This window comes from Octodon degus, unplaced genomic scaffold (assembly GCF_000260255.1).
Source record: "Octodon degus isolate 3935 unplaced genomic scaffold, OctDeg1.0 scaffold00070, whole genome shotgun sequence".
NCBI classification, from domain to species: domain Eukaryota; kingdom Metazoa; phylum Chordata; class Mammalia; order Rodentia; family Octodontidae; genus Octodon; species Octodon degus.
This window is the reverse complement of record NW_004524646.1, coordinates 5,513,916-5,531,836: the sequence shown is the minus strand read 5'-3', so window position 1 is coordinate 5,531,836 and position 17,921 is coordinate 5,513,916. Positions and strand designations below refer to the sequence as shown.

The following is a 17,921-nucleotide window of genomic DNA, read 5'->3' as shown; positions in this document are numbered from 1 at the left end:
AAAAAGTGAGTTCTGAAATCACAGACTAGACATTAAATTCCAACTCTGCTTCTTAGAAGCAAAATCACTTGGATAAATCACTTAACTCTGAAACTGAAATCTTCTCATCTATAAAACTAGGATCATCTCCCTTCATAGGTTATTATACAATCCAAATGATAACCACATCACTTATAATTTCTCAGACTTTTACCAAATTCTCAGGCTTTTTCATGTGTTGCTCCATTCTTCTGGAATGCTCCTAATTTTCCTCTTTAAACCTTCTGTACCATTTAAGACTCAATTTAGCAAAACCTATTTTAAGAACCTACCTTGAACTTGCTCCCCAGAGGATAGGTCAGGTGTAAGGCAAGGTCAGAGCTACCTAAAATTTTTCTGGTGCCCTATGTTTCCATCTGAAATAGCACTAAACTCTCTTAATACTTACCTTTCTTACACATTTGTCTAACTCCTCCACTAGACCAAAAGTTCCTGCAGGATACAGGCATTACCTTATCTCTGATCTATGATGCCTGAAAAATCAAGTGGATAGCTAATTTAAAAAAGCAGCTGGGCCTGGTAGTGAATCGCTGCACTCAGGAGGTCGAGGCAGGTCTACACAGTAAGTCTAAGGCCAGCCTGAACTACACAGTAAGTCTAAGGCCAGCCTGAACTACATACATAGTAAGACCTCGTCTCAATGAGTAAATACAATCCCCGCCCAATAGTGGCCAACATTTTTGAAAACTTATGTATATATGCTAAACTCTATGTTATGTGCTTAGAACATTTAATTTTAGTACTTCTCAAGGAAGGTGACATTATATTTTCATTTTATAGATAAGAAAAGACAAAGATCAAATAACTTGCCCAAGGTCAAAGAGCTAGGAAGAAAAGTTATACTTACACATCTTTCCCTTCCTCTCTGAAAAAATCTCTCCCCATTTTATGCCTGTAATCTTAGACCTTATACTGATCAAGTCTCATTAAAATTTATTAACTTAGAACCAATTCTCTAATGAACAAGAAAGCATCTTAGAAATACACCAGGGACAGAGAAATAGTTCAATAGAATAGGTGTCTGCCTGGCAAGCACAGGGTCCTGAGTTCAATCCCCAGTGCCACAAAAAAAAAAAAATTCTGGAGTGTTTTTTTGCTTCGTTTTTGGTGGAACCAGGGATTGAACTCAGGCCCTTGTGCTTGCCAGGCTAGCACTTATTCTACTGAGCCATCTCCCAGACCTCAAACCCCAGAGTACTGAAAGGTATATTTTTAAGTTATATTGTACTTTCATATTAATTAGCGATAATATGCCTTTTGTCAGGGTTAACATCATGGGGATGAAAACATACATATACCAACAGGGCAGAAAGGAGGCTGGAAGAAAAGACCAACAAGTAGGACTCCAAAGGTGTCACACAATGCCTTTTTAGTGGAACATTCTGGATCAAAACTATTAGCACACCCAAAGCTAGTCAGATTCTTGGTGACAAACTGATACAAACACAAATTCCTTCAGACCACTGCATAGATAAGAAGGTCTGTATATATGCATGTACAAATTCTTTTCTAGCAAGCAGAATGCATATATTGCATCTCAACAATTCTCAAACTGTGTTAAGCAACAGTTTGTTTTTGCAAGCTTCCAATCTGTTATGGGCAATATCTGCAATAAAATTCAGCAAAAATGCCCACTGGATATTGTGGCAACATCAAATTATTGGAAACATTTCTTTAGAGTCTCCATTTGTATATTTATCTCACTGTGGACACACTTTGTACAGAATGCTCTAGCCCACACTCCTTCCTCCTTCAACAGTTGGGATTGGCTTCTTGGCTCTGCCATGTGAAGAATGTTGTGACTAGCTTGCTGGTCCCATAAGAATGAGCAGCACTGTGAACAAGCCACTCTTGCTGACCAGCAGTGCCTACTGAAGTGGCCCCAGCTGTTGCAAAGGAAAGCAGGGCTGTACTAGCTGACCTGGAAACTTGCGGGGAATAAACACTTGTTAAGTGCCACCAAGTCCTCAGGGTGTTTGTAATGGTCAGCGAATAAGCCATGAACTTTCTGGATGAACTCCAAAGCTATTATCATCAATTTTCCTGTAAAGAAAAATTCTATCTATAAGACGTGGCATTTAATAAAAGGCATCAATGCATTTTTCCTCAGGTATCAGTTTTCAACCATGTTATTGTGAGGTTTGTTGACAGCATGAAGTCAATTTCCTAAAATTCTTTTGAATTTTACATTTACAGATTCACCTTTTACTTGTGTATTTCTTCTTTTCTCTTTTACCAGAATATTTTCTTTCTACTGCTTAAGATGGATAAAAATTCCTCTTTTCAAAGATTTGAGCTAGGGCTGGGGTTCAGTGGCATTAGCATCTCCTAGCAAGCGCAAGATCCAGAGTTCAATTCCCAGTACAAAATAATAATTATTATTTTTGAGCTATAAAATCAATATGAATAAATGATCAAGCCTTAAAGAAGTAAAACTAATTTAAAATTCAGGAACACAAATTACTGCTGCTAATGAGACTGCATGCTAAGAACACTTTGTTTTTATGATCAATTTTTTTGGTTTTCTCCAGACTTTTGTAATAACTGAAGTTTGGCTCAATGTTAACAGCTCTCTGAACTGTCAGGATCTATCTTAATTTCCCCCTCATGCTTTTCATCCAATATTCTTGCTATCCCCTCCTAACTTGTTTAACAAGTATCAGTCTTGCATCCATCAGACTTCAGCTTCAGACTAGGAGTAGCGTAGAGGGTTATGATCAGTGGCATAGAAATCAGAAATAAAATTTAAAGTACCAACAGGTTTGCACAAAAGTTGCTTCATTTCTTTCTTAATAAGCCAATTACTGATTCTGAATCCTGAGGCAGGAATTATCACACAAGAAGGAAGTGAGGATGACAAGCAGCAGCAGCAAGAATGGGCTTTGAATGGGGACAGTTATTTTACTAATTCTTGACTCTCTTTTACCAGCCAGATTGAAGCACATCCTTGTGAGTCTTAGCTTCTCATATGAAGCTGAAATAATCCACCAGCATTCTGGGATTATGGTGACTATAGAGTCCATGTATCTACACACTATCCTTTCTCTAGGCTAGACATCATAAATTTTTTACTGTGCCCACCTGCTCTCCTTTGACCTTGACATTAAATCTATTATGTTCCACTGACACCTCCTCCACAACGCTCCTTGATTAGCCTCTTTATTTCCCATTTCCCCTAATACCACTGTAGTGGATGTATAACAGGTGGTCAACTTATTACACCCCGTTGAATTAACTAGTGTGGTGCTGGGTGTGGGAGGCCCACCTGAGGGATGTTGCCAGCAGTACAAAAGGCAGAACAGGAGACGCTGTTGGAACACTGTTAGGGATGCTGTTTGGAGAAGCTGTTGGAGCTGTTGGAAGCTGCTAGTTCTCTTGGGCTGTGCTGCTGGAGAACCTTGTCATGCTGGCTTTCCCAATGAACTCTGGAGAAGCTTTGGTCTTCATTTTGAGCACAGCTTCCTGGCTCCAGAGGGGAAGGTGGTGCACTGTTCAGCCTCACGGAGAAGCTTGTCATATTGGCTTTCTTGATGGGAATTCAGCTTTCCTTATCTCTGGAGGAGCTCGGGACCTCACTGTTGCTGGGATAGCTGTGGTACTCTTGGTGGAGCTCTGGTGCTTACCTTGAGCATTGCTTCCTAGCTCCAGTTCAGATCCCTCATCTTGCTAGTACAGAACCTTCATCTAACTGGCACAGTCTTCTAGCTTCTACCACTGACCTCTGGGCCTTTCCAGCACAGATCTGTGAAGCGGACCTGCATGAGACTTTGTTGTGGGCTCGGGACCTCCAGCTGGACTTGTGAAAGGCATTGTTAAGAGCGCTAGGTGGACCCATGAAGGATACTAGGTGCCAGGCCCTCATCTGGAGGCTTTAGTATTTAGTGTGTGGATAGATTTCCTGTACTTGTATATGATTCTCGGGTGATTCCTTAAAAATTAATAATGTAAACTATGTCCTGCTCTACACTGTTCACCTTGCAAAAACCCCAAACCACAACCACCTTCGTTTAAATCCTCAGCACTCCACACATGAATTCCTGAAAAGTCTATCTTTTTCTACAGCTTCTCCCTCTTTTTCTTTCTTTTTCATGTATTTGGTTGTTACAGGGTCTCACTATGCAGCCCAAACTCATAGTGATTCTCCAGTTTTCCACCTCCCCCATGCTGGGATCAGAGGTGTGCACCACCACGCCTGGACTCTGACAGGCTCAGCTGCCCTGGGGGCGGGGCTGGTGCAGCATGTGGAGCTGGGTGTCGAACTGCAGTCCCTGCATTTGCCTGAGCAGGTGCTTTAGCTCACTGAGCTATCTTGCCAGCTCCATGAACTACCTTGCTGTCCCTCCCCCAGCTTTTCAATCCACACTAAGCACTGCTCAAAGTTGAAGTTTTTTTAAACATCATTATCACATCATCTCTACTTATCTATTTTAAAAAAGCAACCAGGAATTACAGATCCAAGACAGAAGATGAGGTATAAACAGAAGATAAGCCAACCTGTGTCTCCATGTTTTGAACTGCCAGTTCCATCTATGGACTGTAACTTCTGAGAGCTCCGAACAATTGATTTGGAAGAGTCTACACTCTGGCCCCTGGGAGTGAGAAGCCTGTGAGCCCTCTCCTGTGGCTCTCCTGGCTTCCTAGTCACTCCTCTTATGCTCAGGAGCACTCACCAAATGAACCACCTACACGAAATACACTTGGGCTGGCTGTCAGCAGGCATTGTAGGGAGTGGAAGAAATCCAGGCCACAATGGCTGTTGACAGAAATGACTCTAGAAAACAATTCCTGAATTACTGACTCCCTGGTAAATGGCAATAAACCACGCCCCTCCCTTTATAAGGGGGAGATGATAATCCCTGTACACAGCAGCATAGTAGGAAGACTTTTCACTGAAAGTAGATTAATTGTAGGTATAAATGGAAAATGAAGGGTTAGCTCAGCAGTAGTGGTGCACTTAAATGGAACAGGAACATTGTTAACTATAAAGTCCTCATTTTTTTTTTTTTTTTTTTTTGGTACTGGGGACTGAACTCAGATCCCTGCGCTTGGCAGACAGGCACTTAAGCTGCTGAGCCATCTCTCCAGTCCTAAAGTCCTGATTTTAGATAGTTTTTCGTTAACAGCTTGACTAAAGCCATGGAAAAGCTAGCTCTGGATTTGGCTTGGATGACTCTGAAATCTAGGCATGCTTCCAAGTCTGGAAACTTTCCAGGTCAGTGTTTAAAGAGAATCTATATCTTGAAACTGCAGAGTAGACTGTTATAACTCAGGCTCAAGATTCAATCTAAAGAATATCAGAGCTACACAGATTATTTGAATGAAAGCCTCAATAAGTCTTTACGATAAAAACCTGAGTTTTAGCAGGTGTGGTAGTGTGTGCATGTAATCCTAGCACTCTGGAAGGCTGAGGCAGGAGGATTCCAAGTTTGAGACACAGCCTGTGAAACTTACAGAGATGCTGTCTAAATAAATAAATAAGCAAGCAAGCAAGCAAGCCTAGGATATAGCTCAATACAAAGGCCCTGGGTTTAATCTCTAGGACTAACAAAAAAAGGGGGGAAAAATCCAGGTCCTGATAGGAACACTTAAAACTTGGAATGAATGGATGAGTTGAGATGATAAACTCCAAGATTTGGGCTAAAAAATTAGCTAAAATTCCTCAATGGAGAAGGCAGTTTGCCTTTGACTGGAGACTCAGCAGGTACCTGGTAAGAAGGCTGTCTTTTCAAGATCAGCCCCTGAATCTGCTCATTACCTCCAGGAGACTAATAATCTGAGTCAGGTTTATAGTATGGTTGGAGGGGGGAAATACAAGTCCTGTTCTGGAAGGAAGGAATGCAGACATTCAAGAATCGCATGCATAATGGAGGTCTACTTGTGTGTGTAACTTGAATGTAATGGAGCAGGAAAGAAGAGCCTCATTCAGAGCCCAAAGGATTCACTGAAGCATTTTCCAGTAGGCTGCACAGCCCCACTGAAGTATATGGCAAAAGGGGATGAAAATCTAGCTTTGGTAAAGGGAGAAATTGTAATTTTTAGTACTTCAACCTGCTCATGCTTCAACTATTTTTCCCAATTTCCATCCTGTATGGTCCCAAGGTAGTGGTAACCAAAAGAAAAATGTGTGGGACTTAGAAGGCAGAAGTGTGGCAGCTGCCATTACTCTCCAAAAATCTCTGTAGTTCGGCATGGTAACAGGTGACACAAAGGTACTAGTGGGTACTGGCTTGGCTTATCAGTTGTATGTCTAGCTCCTGCAACTGTTCCCTGTTGATCACACTGGCCCAATGCTGAACATGAGGCACCTGGCTATAACTCCCAGGACAAAAAAGCCACTTTCCATGAGCTCCTCTTCACAGTCCCAGGTCAGCAGGCCAGATGCACATGGCTTCTCAGGTTTACTGGATCCCATTACTTCCTCAGATTGTCCAACAAGCCAGAGCTGTCCGCTGCCCTGAGCAAACTCTGAAAAGCTACGATGAGAGAGTAAGTTAGAGTTCAGCCAGCTGCAGCAGTGGGATTGTGCCTAATTCCACCATCTTGCTTGAAGCGAACCTTCTGTGGAGGTGGGTTGGTCACCGCCTTAAAGACTTTGGTGGACTAGATTTAATGCAGCACAGTACACAAACTGTTGTGATACAGAAGACTGAATTAGGCAGCTCTGTGCCCACCTCACATTCTCTCTGCCTTTTTCTGTAATGACCCTGCTTCAAAAGTGTAATCTGACAGACCCTGCCTCAGTCATAGCTTTGTACCTCAACTTTGACACCTCAGAGTGGGCATGTCAGGAACTGGCTAGGCACCCATACCTACAGATGCAAACACAAGACAAAAGGGAGCACACACATCAGGCAAATCACTTTTCCAATGAGGGAATGGAGGCTGGTGAACAACGGCCTCCTTTCCCTTCTCGTGTATGGACAATTCTTGAAATAGTCCATGTAGCTAGTCAGAGGATGCCAGCAGGGCAAAGCTCAGTTGAACCCAGTAGTAATCAGCTTAGAGCATGTAACTGTACAGTTCTCTCATTTCTTCCCAATTTCCCACACCTACTCTCTCCAAGAACTTCCCCAAATAAACTATTGAAATCCAAGTCCTTATCCTAGGCTTCACTTTCTGGAGGAAACCCAGGCTAAGAGCAGACACAAAAATCTTTAGTCTTGACACTGGTCTATAAAAAAATAGTATTTGTAGTTGTCATTCTGGATTTTGGAATCCAGCTAATGTTCGATTTAACCCTGGACTCCAAGTTACCTTTTTAAATTTTCACTGAGAAAAAAATTAAATACAATAATATAAATAACACGCCTGTCCTTTTTTTTTTTTTTTTTTTTTTTTTTTTTTTTTTTTGAGACAGGGTCTTGCTATGTAGTTCAAGCTGGCTTTGAACTCACTATGTAGCATAGGCTGGCCTCAAGCTCACAGTGATTTTCCTGTTTCAACCTCCCAAGTGCTGGGATTTATAGCTGTGTGTCACCACACTTGGCTTGGCTTTTTTTCCCCTCCTTTTTTGTAGTACTACTTTGACACTGAGCTACATTCCCAGATTACAATACAACTCTTGATCTCAAGAAGCTAACGGTCATCGAATAGAGGCAGAAAAGACGTATTCAAAAAGCTATGGTATACAGTAGTATGGAGGTTATTTGAATTCTCAGTGTTGTAAAAACACCCACGAATGGCTTTCCATCTGAGGTAATAAAGGATACACCATTTAGAGGGAATGGGAAGAAAGGGTATTCCAGACAGGAAAGAATATGTGGCAGTTCTCAAAGGTAAGTGATCACAGCATTTATAGTTTCAAAAATTATGGCTTGTTGAAGAAAAAGAATATTTGGAGTAGAATTTAGGTCTCTTAACAAATTCCTCTTGTCTATGATTCATCAATATTATGGGTCTTAGCATACACTACGCACCACAGAGCAGTTTTCCCTGTGCTTGACAACGTTTTCCCGTCTTGATATTACCACCTCCGATGACCAAAGAATGTAGATCCTGCTGTCACCAAAATTAAACACCAAAATAAACCAACAGGTGTTTGCCTTATTAATTTTTTTCAATTCTAGGTGATTAGCTTTTTTCAAATGCTAAAACTTTGAATGTTCTTTTATGATTTTGTTTGTATTATTTATTTTTTAGTGATGAGAATTGTATGTCACCTTAGCAAATGCAGCTCCAACTTTACATGAAATATACTGTAGCAGTTTCTTTTTACCCATGTTCAAGGAATGTACATATCGATGAGAATCATGCACTTTTTCTCCTATGTAAAAAAAAATTTTGATATGGCTCTGAAATTGTATAGATTAGGGCCAGCCAAATAGCTCAGCAGATTAAAGCACCTGCTTAGGTAGGAACATGGGCTGGGGTTCAATCCCCAGGGGCCTGCTGTGCTGGTCCCACCCATAATCTCAGCACTTGGGAGGCTGTAAACAGGAAGATCACTAAGAGTCTGATCTATACAGTGAGACCTTGTAGACCCTGTCCGAAAAAGAAAAAGAAATTGCATAGATTGATTAGAATTTGGCTTTGGGAGAAGAGATGCCATCTTTAACCTTTGATGCCTAAAATGAGAAAATCAACTATTAATGCCAAGGGGTTAATGAAACAAAATGCTGCTATTTGTTCACTTGAGAAATATTAAGATGACCTGACAATGTAACATAATGAAGAAAACTGAACCCTGAATAATGTTAAGAAATGAACTTGGCAAAATGAACACATTGTGAGCATTTATGAAGCAGTCAGTAAAAGAGAAAAGCCTGGTGTGTTTACTCTGATCAAGGTACATTTATGACTGAATTAAGCCATCAGGGAAAACAAAACAGAACACCTCTAGCTTTTATTTTTCTCTACACACTCATGTCTCCAAACCTCATGTTTCTCCTTCATAATGATAATCTTCAGATTAAACCCTTTGGTGCTAGGAGCAGACATTTTCCAAAGCAGCCTGCGAAGTCCAAGGGGCAGAACCCCTGCCTGTGGTGAGTCAGAGGGCACAAGTCCCCTAGAACAATCATGGAGCTGTAGTCTAGTTAAACTCTGATAGCTATGACTGCTTTGTGAGACAGCAAGTGCCTTTCTAGTAGGGGAATCATATCCATCTGCAGGTGTCTTAGCCTCCTGATGCTGCAAGTGTGGATATAGAGTTCTGAGACCACTGTTGGCAGTGGGTGGGCCACTGGGACTGATGGGAGAGGTTAAGGGCATTTTATTAAGGAAGCTAAGACATATTCAGATATTAAGTAGGAAGTTACAGTAAACAGTACTTCATTCTCACATCTACAGATTAACTTTTTTCACTTGCAATTATGTTGTTTCAAAGTGACAAGAAAGTAGACTAAAAGGTGTGTCCTTTAAGTTGTATTTATTTATTTATTTGGTGCTGAGGACTGAACCCAGGGCTTCCAGCTTGCTAGGCAGGCGTTCTACTGCTGAACCAAATCTCCAGCCCCCCTTTAAGTTGTTTTATACCCATTTTCTAAGAAAGAAACAGGTGAGATAAAGAGAAGCTGAGACTGGCTGATGTTCAGAGCATTCGTTCCTTTAGGGGAAAGTGTGACTCTACAGTAAGCACATAGCTTTTGTTGTTTAATTTTTCCTCCCCACGAGAATCTTAAGGTGATCGCCATGACCTTGGCGAAGGATGCTTTATAAAGATTAATGATGGGCACTCATAGTGCCTGGGCTGGCCACTCCTCACAGCCACTCTCAGGTTCAGTCACCCTCTCTGAGGCCATCAGTGTCACAGAGAGTTATGTTCTTGGCTTTGATTCTGAGACTTCCTTTCACTCCTAGATTCCAGTCATGTGGCATGAAGGCATAAGAGCACAGAAAGATGTGCAGAAGGCAAGTATAAAACATCCCTAGTTTGCCCAGAGCTATAGTTTTGGATTCTGGCAGGTGGTAGAGCTGGAAACCTGGAATCATCCCATCCAAATAAATCCAGTACCAGTTTTGCAGACTCCAGCTTGTACTGTCATGAGGTCTGACCTCTTGTCCTCAGGCAGCCACCCTAGAGGAAACTGGCCACTTTTGTATGGATTGTTGGCAAGGGTTGCTCAGAGCATTGCTTTCTACACTAATTACACAGCATTATTCCAGTATGTTTTCCATTCCCACACCTTACTTCTGGCTTCTCAAAGTGACTGTTCTTGCGGGGCCACTTGTTTCTTCTAGAGTATAAAAGCAAGGGCCTCCCTTACGAACTGCAGGGTCTACATGCTACACTTCAGTGTACATACTTTTTTTTTTTTTTTTTTTTGAGGACATTGGTGCCAAAAGAGGCCTTTAATACTGAGAAAGACCGTGCAAAGTGACAAGTCTTCAGAGAGTGGTGCCCAGCCAGTCTCCTGATGGACCTTTGAACCCCAGCCAGTAACAGAGTAAACCAGGGGACTTACATTTAGGTTTGTCCTGAAAACCCAGGCATAGCAGAGGCCTAGAGGCCTGAGGCCCCCCCATCCCTCCGTCCTGCCCGCTTCATCTCTCACGTGCTTTATCCTTCCCCTGCCTTCCTCACCTCTTCTCTCCCCTTCCCTTTCTTCTCCATCTTTTCTCCCTGCCTGTGCACCTATCCCGAGTCCCTGCTATGTCTCTTGCTATGTCTCTGGGCTTGGCCTTCAGGGCGGGCAGGCAGCGACAGGGCCTCAACCCAGGGAGCACTTGCTCGCATTCTTCCTGTCATAGGGCTGCAGGGCGCCACTAGAGACCTTGCTGCCATCTCCCAGTCTCTGGGCCCCCGACTTGAGCATGATGTCTCGGGCCAAGGAACTGAAAGCCTCATCCACATTTGTGCTGTATTTGGCGCTTGTCTCGAAAAACCAGATTCCATGCTCTCGAGCCAGCTTGTCTGCCCACTCCTTCTGCACCTTTCTCTTGGCTTCCATGTCACACTTGTTGCCCAGCAGAGGCATTTTCTCTGATGCTCTTCATCCAGGTCTGAATATTCTCAAAGGATTTCTCATGAGTAATGTCATAGACCAGGATGATACCCATGGCTCCAGGATAGTAGGCAGTGGTTATCTTCTTGAATCGCTCCTGGCCAGCCGTGTCCCAGACTTGCAGTTTGATCTTCTTCCCCTCTGTCCACGGTGCGGATCTTAAAATCAATTCCGATGGTGGAGATGTACATGCTGTTGAAGTTGTCTTCTGCAAAGCAAATGATCAGATACATCTTGCCCACCCCGGAGTCCCTGATGAGCAGCAGTTTGAAGAGGTGGTCATAAGCCTTGGCCACGATGACCCGGGCTGGATGGGGTGGGAGGGCAGACCTGGGGGACCGCAGCGGAGGGGAGGCCAGCACGGGCCCAGGTCAGGAAGCGCTTTTCCCGACCTCAGTGTACATACTTGATGTTATCATTTGTACTATCTACAGCAGACCTTCCCTATTTTGCTCCTGATAGTATATTACAGACAAGCATAAACTGTATTTACTTAAAAAAGAAAATCTTTAAATTGGTAATTGAATGACCTTCCTGTAGCTTTATGGTTTGTGACATTTCTTGACCTTCCTAGTTCTCTCATTAGATCCCAAAAAGATCTGGTCACCTGGGTAAGGATTTTAAGCAGATACAATTATGAACTCAAGAAACTGTACTACTGTAACTGTTGGTAATACTAAAATTGATTCTTTCCTTAAGCATAAGACCTGTATGGATGTGAACTAGCCACAAGAAACTTTTTGTATACTGAAGATCCTTAGTATTTTTACAAATATGTTATAGGGATGCACATTATTTTCCTTCATATGGACAGCTTAAATAAAGTATTGTGTTTATTTGAAAAAAATAAATTTGTCATTCTGTCTCCTTTTTTCAATTGTTTGTCCTTTTTCTACCTTAATTTCTTATATATTTCTTTCCTTTTCTCTTCTTCTAATTTTGTGTGCATATATCTGGTAATATGAACAACTAGTTGGAAGACAACACTATGCATTGCAATAAATACTGTGAAATTCATATTATTTTGTTAAGCGAAATTCTGTATCTTTTTGTTTTAATACTGTTTTGTACTCTTTAAAAAATTTTTAAAAATCTGTCACTCAAAATGTTTCAAATAGATTCAACCTATTCTAGAAAAGAGAAATGAAACCAAAGTATTTGTCTTAAATGTTTTATCAAATGACCTGGGCATGATTGTACATGCCTGTAATAGTAGCACTGTGAGAGGCTGAAGCAGGAAGATCCCAATTTCCAGCCCAGCCCAGACAACTTAGTAATTTACATTCTGTCTCAAAATAGAAAGGGCTGCACATGTAGCTTAGTGCAAAGGCCCTGAGTTCAGTTCCTAGTATAAGAAAGCAAAAGCAAAAGAGAGAGAAAAGATTGAAGAGCACGGAAATAATGAAGAGGAGGAAAAGAAGAAAAAGAACAAGGTGTAGTGGGGGGGAGGTGAAAGGAGGGGAGGAGAAAGAAAAGAAAAAGAAAAAGAAGAGAAAAGGAAGGGGAGCAAAGAAATGAAGTTTAGAATGGCAGGAGACTTCACTTTTAAAATTCTGCTTCGTGTGTATTACCTTTGCAAAAAGTCAAATACCACCACCACCAGGCTACAGAAACTGCCAGCAGTTCCTTCCATTAGTGCTCAGTAAAGTCAATTACTGAACACAAAGCCCAAGTGAATAATGGAATGAGAAGGCACTCCACTCTGTGAATATTACTTCTTTTTGATAGGAAGGAAGCAATCACTAATGATTTGTGCTAATGTGCATTCTTTTTCTAATTCTTTTATTTATTTGGTACAGGGTCTTTCTATGCAGTTCAGACTCACAGCGATCCTCCTGTCTCAGCATCCCCAGGGATGAGATTACAGGCATGTGCCACCACACCTGGTTTTGGTGGCCAGCATATGCAGTACCGGGAATCAAAACCCAGGTACTTATGCTTGACAGGCAGGCGCTGAGACCACCAAGCTATCTCCACAGCCCCAATGTGCATTCTTTAATCCTGTAACTTTTGCCAAGCTGTGTGATAGGGTAAAGCAGAAAAAGATGACGCAGAGGCCAAAAACTTTTGGGGAAAACTTTAAACTTTAAATTAATAAAGAAAAAGAAGCAGCACATTTTTATGGCCTAAAGGGAATTTTTTTTTTTTTTTTTTTTTTATCAACTTCTGGATAAAAAATTTCCCTGCAGGCCATGAAACACACAGGAATATACTTAAGTAGACCTGAAATATTTAATACAAGCCAATTTTTTTTTTCTTCCCAGTACTGAGGATTAAAGCCAGAGCCTTCTCACTAAGCTACATCTCTAGACCTTTTATTTTATATTTTGCGACAGGGTCTTTTTAAACCAGCCTGGGCTTGAGCTTGCAATCCTGTTTTTCCTTGGGCTCCCAGAATGGTGGGATTAGAAGCATGTATTATAAGGCCTGGTTTAGGCTGCTTTACATTTACTTCACAAATCAGTATTCTTTAACAGCTTTTTATTTTGGAGGTGGTACTGGGGGGTAGGACTGAGGCCTTGCACATGCTAAGCAAGTGTGCTTATACCAAGGCATATCTCCAGTTCTTTACAAATTGTATAGTGAGACAAGGTCATCCTATGTGGCCCAGGCTGTCCTGGAACTTGCTACTCTCCTATCTTAGCCTGCTGAGAAGGTGGGATTACAAATATATGCCACCAACTCTGTCCTGCTCGACATTTTTAATGCTTATAATGTGAGTGTTCTGGGAGAGCAGCATAAAAGCATTTTTAAGTGTGTCAGTTGTAGGGATGCATGCATCACATATAATATAGGGGAACTGAACAGGATACCTGAACATGTTCTTATATGTAGCCCTCTTCCAGAAGAAAGATGTGAGAGATACCACTGGACTTGGATTGACCACAGATCCTATCCCAATTCTCATTAGGTACGTGATGTGTGAAAGGTCTGCCTGCTTACTGATACAAAAAATGTGTATAATAGGTTTCATCTTAATGGAGTTATTTTGAGAAATAAGATTAATTATGGTAATGGCACTTATTATTTACAATAAATTTACATGAATGGTAGCTATTTACAGTAAACATTACACAAATGGTAGTTATTACTATAATCAAGCTTCCTTGGGAGGGTATACACTGTACTGATGGATACCAATTCAAGGCAAATATAGGATGTGCAGGGGTGTATGGCACTGGAAAGGGAGCACAGTCTAAAAGACCAGAGTGGGTCAAAGATCTTTAAGGGGAATAGAAAGACTGACAACTTAAATACACTGCACTTTCCTGCCACAGATTTATCAAAATATTAAATAAAAACCCTAATAGTATGCGGAAAGGTCTATCTAAAATAAAAGATGACCATTTCTTTGGGTAACAAGGTAACAACCATATTTTTTTCACTATCCTTAACCATTAACTTCCTAGTGACAGTAAATTAATATCTTTATTTCCATTATAATAAAGGAGAAAACACCATAACTTTTGGGAGTAATCATGTGTCTTTTCTCTCATTGCTGAGACAAAATATCAGACATCCAAGGTTAAAGAAGGAAAGGTTTACTTAGCTCACAGTTTGTGGAGGTGTCAGTCCATAATCAGCTGGCTCCAAGGTAGGGTGGTGTGGCAGAGGAACAGTTAATGGAGTGGAAGATAGCAAAAGCAACAAAAGCAAAAGGGGAGGAGAGGAGCGCAAGGCACTTTCCCTCCCTTATACTGAATGCAGGCTACCTGCCCCAAGCGGGGAGTAGCCCTCACAACCATAATCCCAGCACTGGACCATGAATCAATCACAAACTCTAGAAGCCGCCCCATGACTGCATGAGGCCTTGGGGAGACATCTAGACACAACCTTCTGGTTGGTCACTTCTTACATGATTGAACACTGCCTTCAAAACAATGTACCTCATAGATAATTTCTTCTCAGAGGTCATATTCCCTCTTCCCCCAAACAGGAAGTCAAACAGACCTGGATTCAAATCTTGGTGTAATACTTTTTATCTGTAACCAAAGGTAAGTAACGGTATTTAACAGCTCCAGTTCAACTATACATGAAGATAGTAACTACAGCAAATGACAGTGTGAGTAAAGTACTGCACAGTTCTTGGCAAAGAATACTGCTCAATTAATTCCCCTTAAGAAATATAGCATAAAACCTTTAAAAATAATTAGTGGTGGCTGGGGACATGGCCCAGTGATAAAGCATCTGCCTGCCTAGCAAGTGCAAGGCCATGGGTGTAATCCTTCAGCTCTAAAAAAAGAAACAAAAAGAAAAACAATAAAAACAACAAACCACAAAAAACCCCTACAATATACAGATTTTTATTTATTTATTTTTAAAATTCTTTTTCTGTATTTTTAGGGAAGGATCTATAGGGTGTTCAGGGTCTCACTACTAGATCGGACTCGTAGTGATTCTCCTGTTTACAGTCTTCTAAGTGCTGGGATTACAGGTGTGCACCACCATGCCCCAGTCTCAATCACCATCTCAGTGTGCCCCAGGGGCAGGGCTGGGATGGCAGGCCCAGGGAACAAACGCCCAGCCCCTGTGCCTGCTTGAAGGCACTTTAATCCACTGAGCTATTTGGCTGGCCAATACATAGATTTTTTTAAAAAAATTATTTATTTGATTGCATTTGCATTTCCTATAAGCTGTAATTACAGGATGTAATGTTCTAGAAAGAATAGGATTTTTAAAAAATGGGTAATTTGTAAGTTGATAAAAATCTATGTGGGCCAAGCAGATAGCTCAGCAGTTAAGTACCTGCCTGGCAAGCACAAGGACTTGAGTTAAATCTCCAGTATCATGTGCCATGTGTCCCCACAACCCCTGGCATGGTGCACCCCAAAACAGGGCATGGTGGCATGCACCTGTAATCCCAGCACTGTGGAGGCTGAGACAGGAAGATCATGATGAGTCTGAACTGCATAGCAAGACCCTGCTACAGCCAGGCTGAAGACTACTGTGTCGGCATGGTAGACAAAGCTCTAGACAAGATGCATTCCTGTTTGCTGATTGCTTCATTTCTTGTCACACCTCTCATCTCTGCAACACCATCCTCCCCAGGCAAAAGGGCTCTGCAGTGATCTCTAGGGCTTTGTACTTATTATTCCTTTGCTCAGCTTGCTCCTTACATTTCCAGTTTTATTACCACTTTTTATTCACCAGATCTTGTTTGTTTGGGAAGCTGTATCTTGCTAATTCCCCTCTATATGGGAATCTGACTTTCTCTTCCCATGTTCACCAATGCCCCCTCCTGCTCTCAGCATACAGTGTTTTGTTTTATTATAGTACTTCTGCCATAACTGCCTTATGGGTACTTATCATTGGACTACTGCCTTCATTAATCTCAGGGCATACAGTAAGAGCTCAATAAATGTTTGATAAATGAATAAAGTTTAGAAGCCACAAGGCTAATTCTATGTTAAAGAGCATATGAGAATTGACACACTATTTTTTCCACTTTAATAATGTCCCATTTTTACCTTTGTTTGCTTGAAAATTCACATAGCATTGTTATCTCATTTTACAGACTTATTAAGATGATCAGAGGGCTAGTGAGATACCTTGGTGGATGAAGTGCCAGCTTAGGCAAGCACAGGGACTGGGGTTCAATCCCCGGCACCACATGCTGCACTGGCCCCATACCTGGGTATGCTGAGCCAGCCACAAGACCAGGCATGATGGCACACACACCTGTAATCTCAGCACTGGGGAGGCTGAAAACAGGAGGATCATTACGAGTCCAAGCTGCGCAGTGAGACCCTGTACTAAATATATTTAAAAAAAAATCAGGTTTATAACATGGTTACCTACAGTTTTTCAGGGGGAGGTGCTAGGGCTCAAAGTATGGCCTTGCATATGCTAGGCAAATGCTTTGACTGAGCTATGTCCCCAGCTCCATCTGCTTATATTTAGTCTAATAATACCCTAAAAGAAAGATGTAATTTAGGAGTGGTATTCACAACACTGAAGACTTTTAAAGTAATTTAAAATGATTTTTTTTGGGGGGCGGCTGGCTCAGGATGCCTTAAGGGCAGGTCTGGCAAGGCATGAAGATCTGGGGATTGAACCACAGTATCCTGCGCCTGACTGCATTTGCATAAGTAGGCACTTTAATGACTAAACTAACCAGCAGTCCCCCTTAAAATGAGGTATAAGTAAACAAAAATGAATCACACAGTTTCAACTCATAAAAATATATGAACCTGTCATATTTGATACAAGTTTATAGCAACAGATTTAGAAAAACAATGTCATGTCCATTTATTTTCTAGAATTAAGGCATCAAGTTTCAAAATCCAGTGTTGTTCTTGGATGTATTCCTTGCAGTAGAAGGCTAAACAAGAGTAGTTAAAACCTTACTAATGTTCCCTATAGTGGTAATCAGATGGGTGCTAAGGCTAAAAGTGATACAAGCATCATTCAGAAGTCTGAAGCTGGTAATCTTTTAAGACTTTAGAACTGTGCTATTGAACACTGCATAAGGAAAATAATTCTTACCTTTAGAAAATTCCAACTAAAGTGTGTTGACACAAGCCAGTTTTAAAAGCATTCAGAGGGCTGAGGAGATAGCTCGGAGGTCTGGCAGGCACAAGTGCAAGGGCCTGAATTTGATTCCCAGTGCCACATGCTGTGCTGGCCACCGAAACCGGGTGTGGTGGCTCACGTCTGTATCCCAGCACTGGGGCTGGCTAAGACAGGAGGATCACTAGGAGTCTGAACTGTGTAGCAAGATCTTGAAATTTATAAAATAAAAATGTCTAGGAAGGTGCACCAACTGTGAGCTAGGCATAGTGTTTGATGCTAGCACATATGAAAAGGAGGAAGAAATTCAACTTGAGGCATTTAGATGGAATCTATATGTGGTACAGCCATGACTTGGAGGCATGTCTAACTTCAAAGATCCTATTTACAAAATACCATTATGTATAGATAGATAGATAGATAGATAGA

At 41.4% G+C, this 17,921-nt stretch overlaps 1 protein-coding gene and 1 pseudogene across 1 annotated transcript in view; both read right to left on the bottom strand.

The window, feature by feature from the left end:
* Positions 1-17,921, bottom strand: part of Btbd7 (BTB domain containing 7) — a 145,252-nt gene that overhangs the window by 25,076 nt on the left and 102,255 nt on the right. The window lies entirely within an intron of this gene.
* LOC105742737 lies at positions 10,310-12,615 on the bottom strand (annotated as a pseudogene).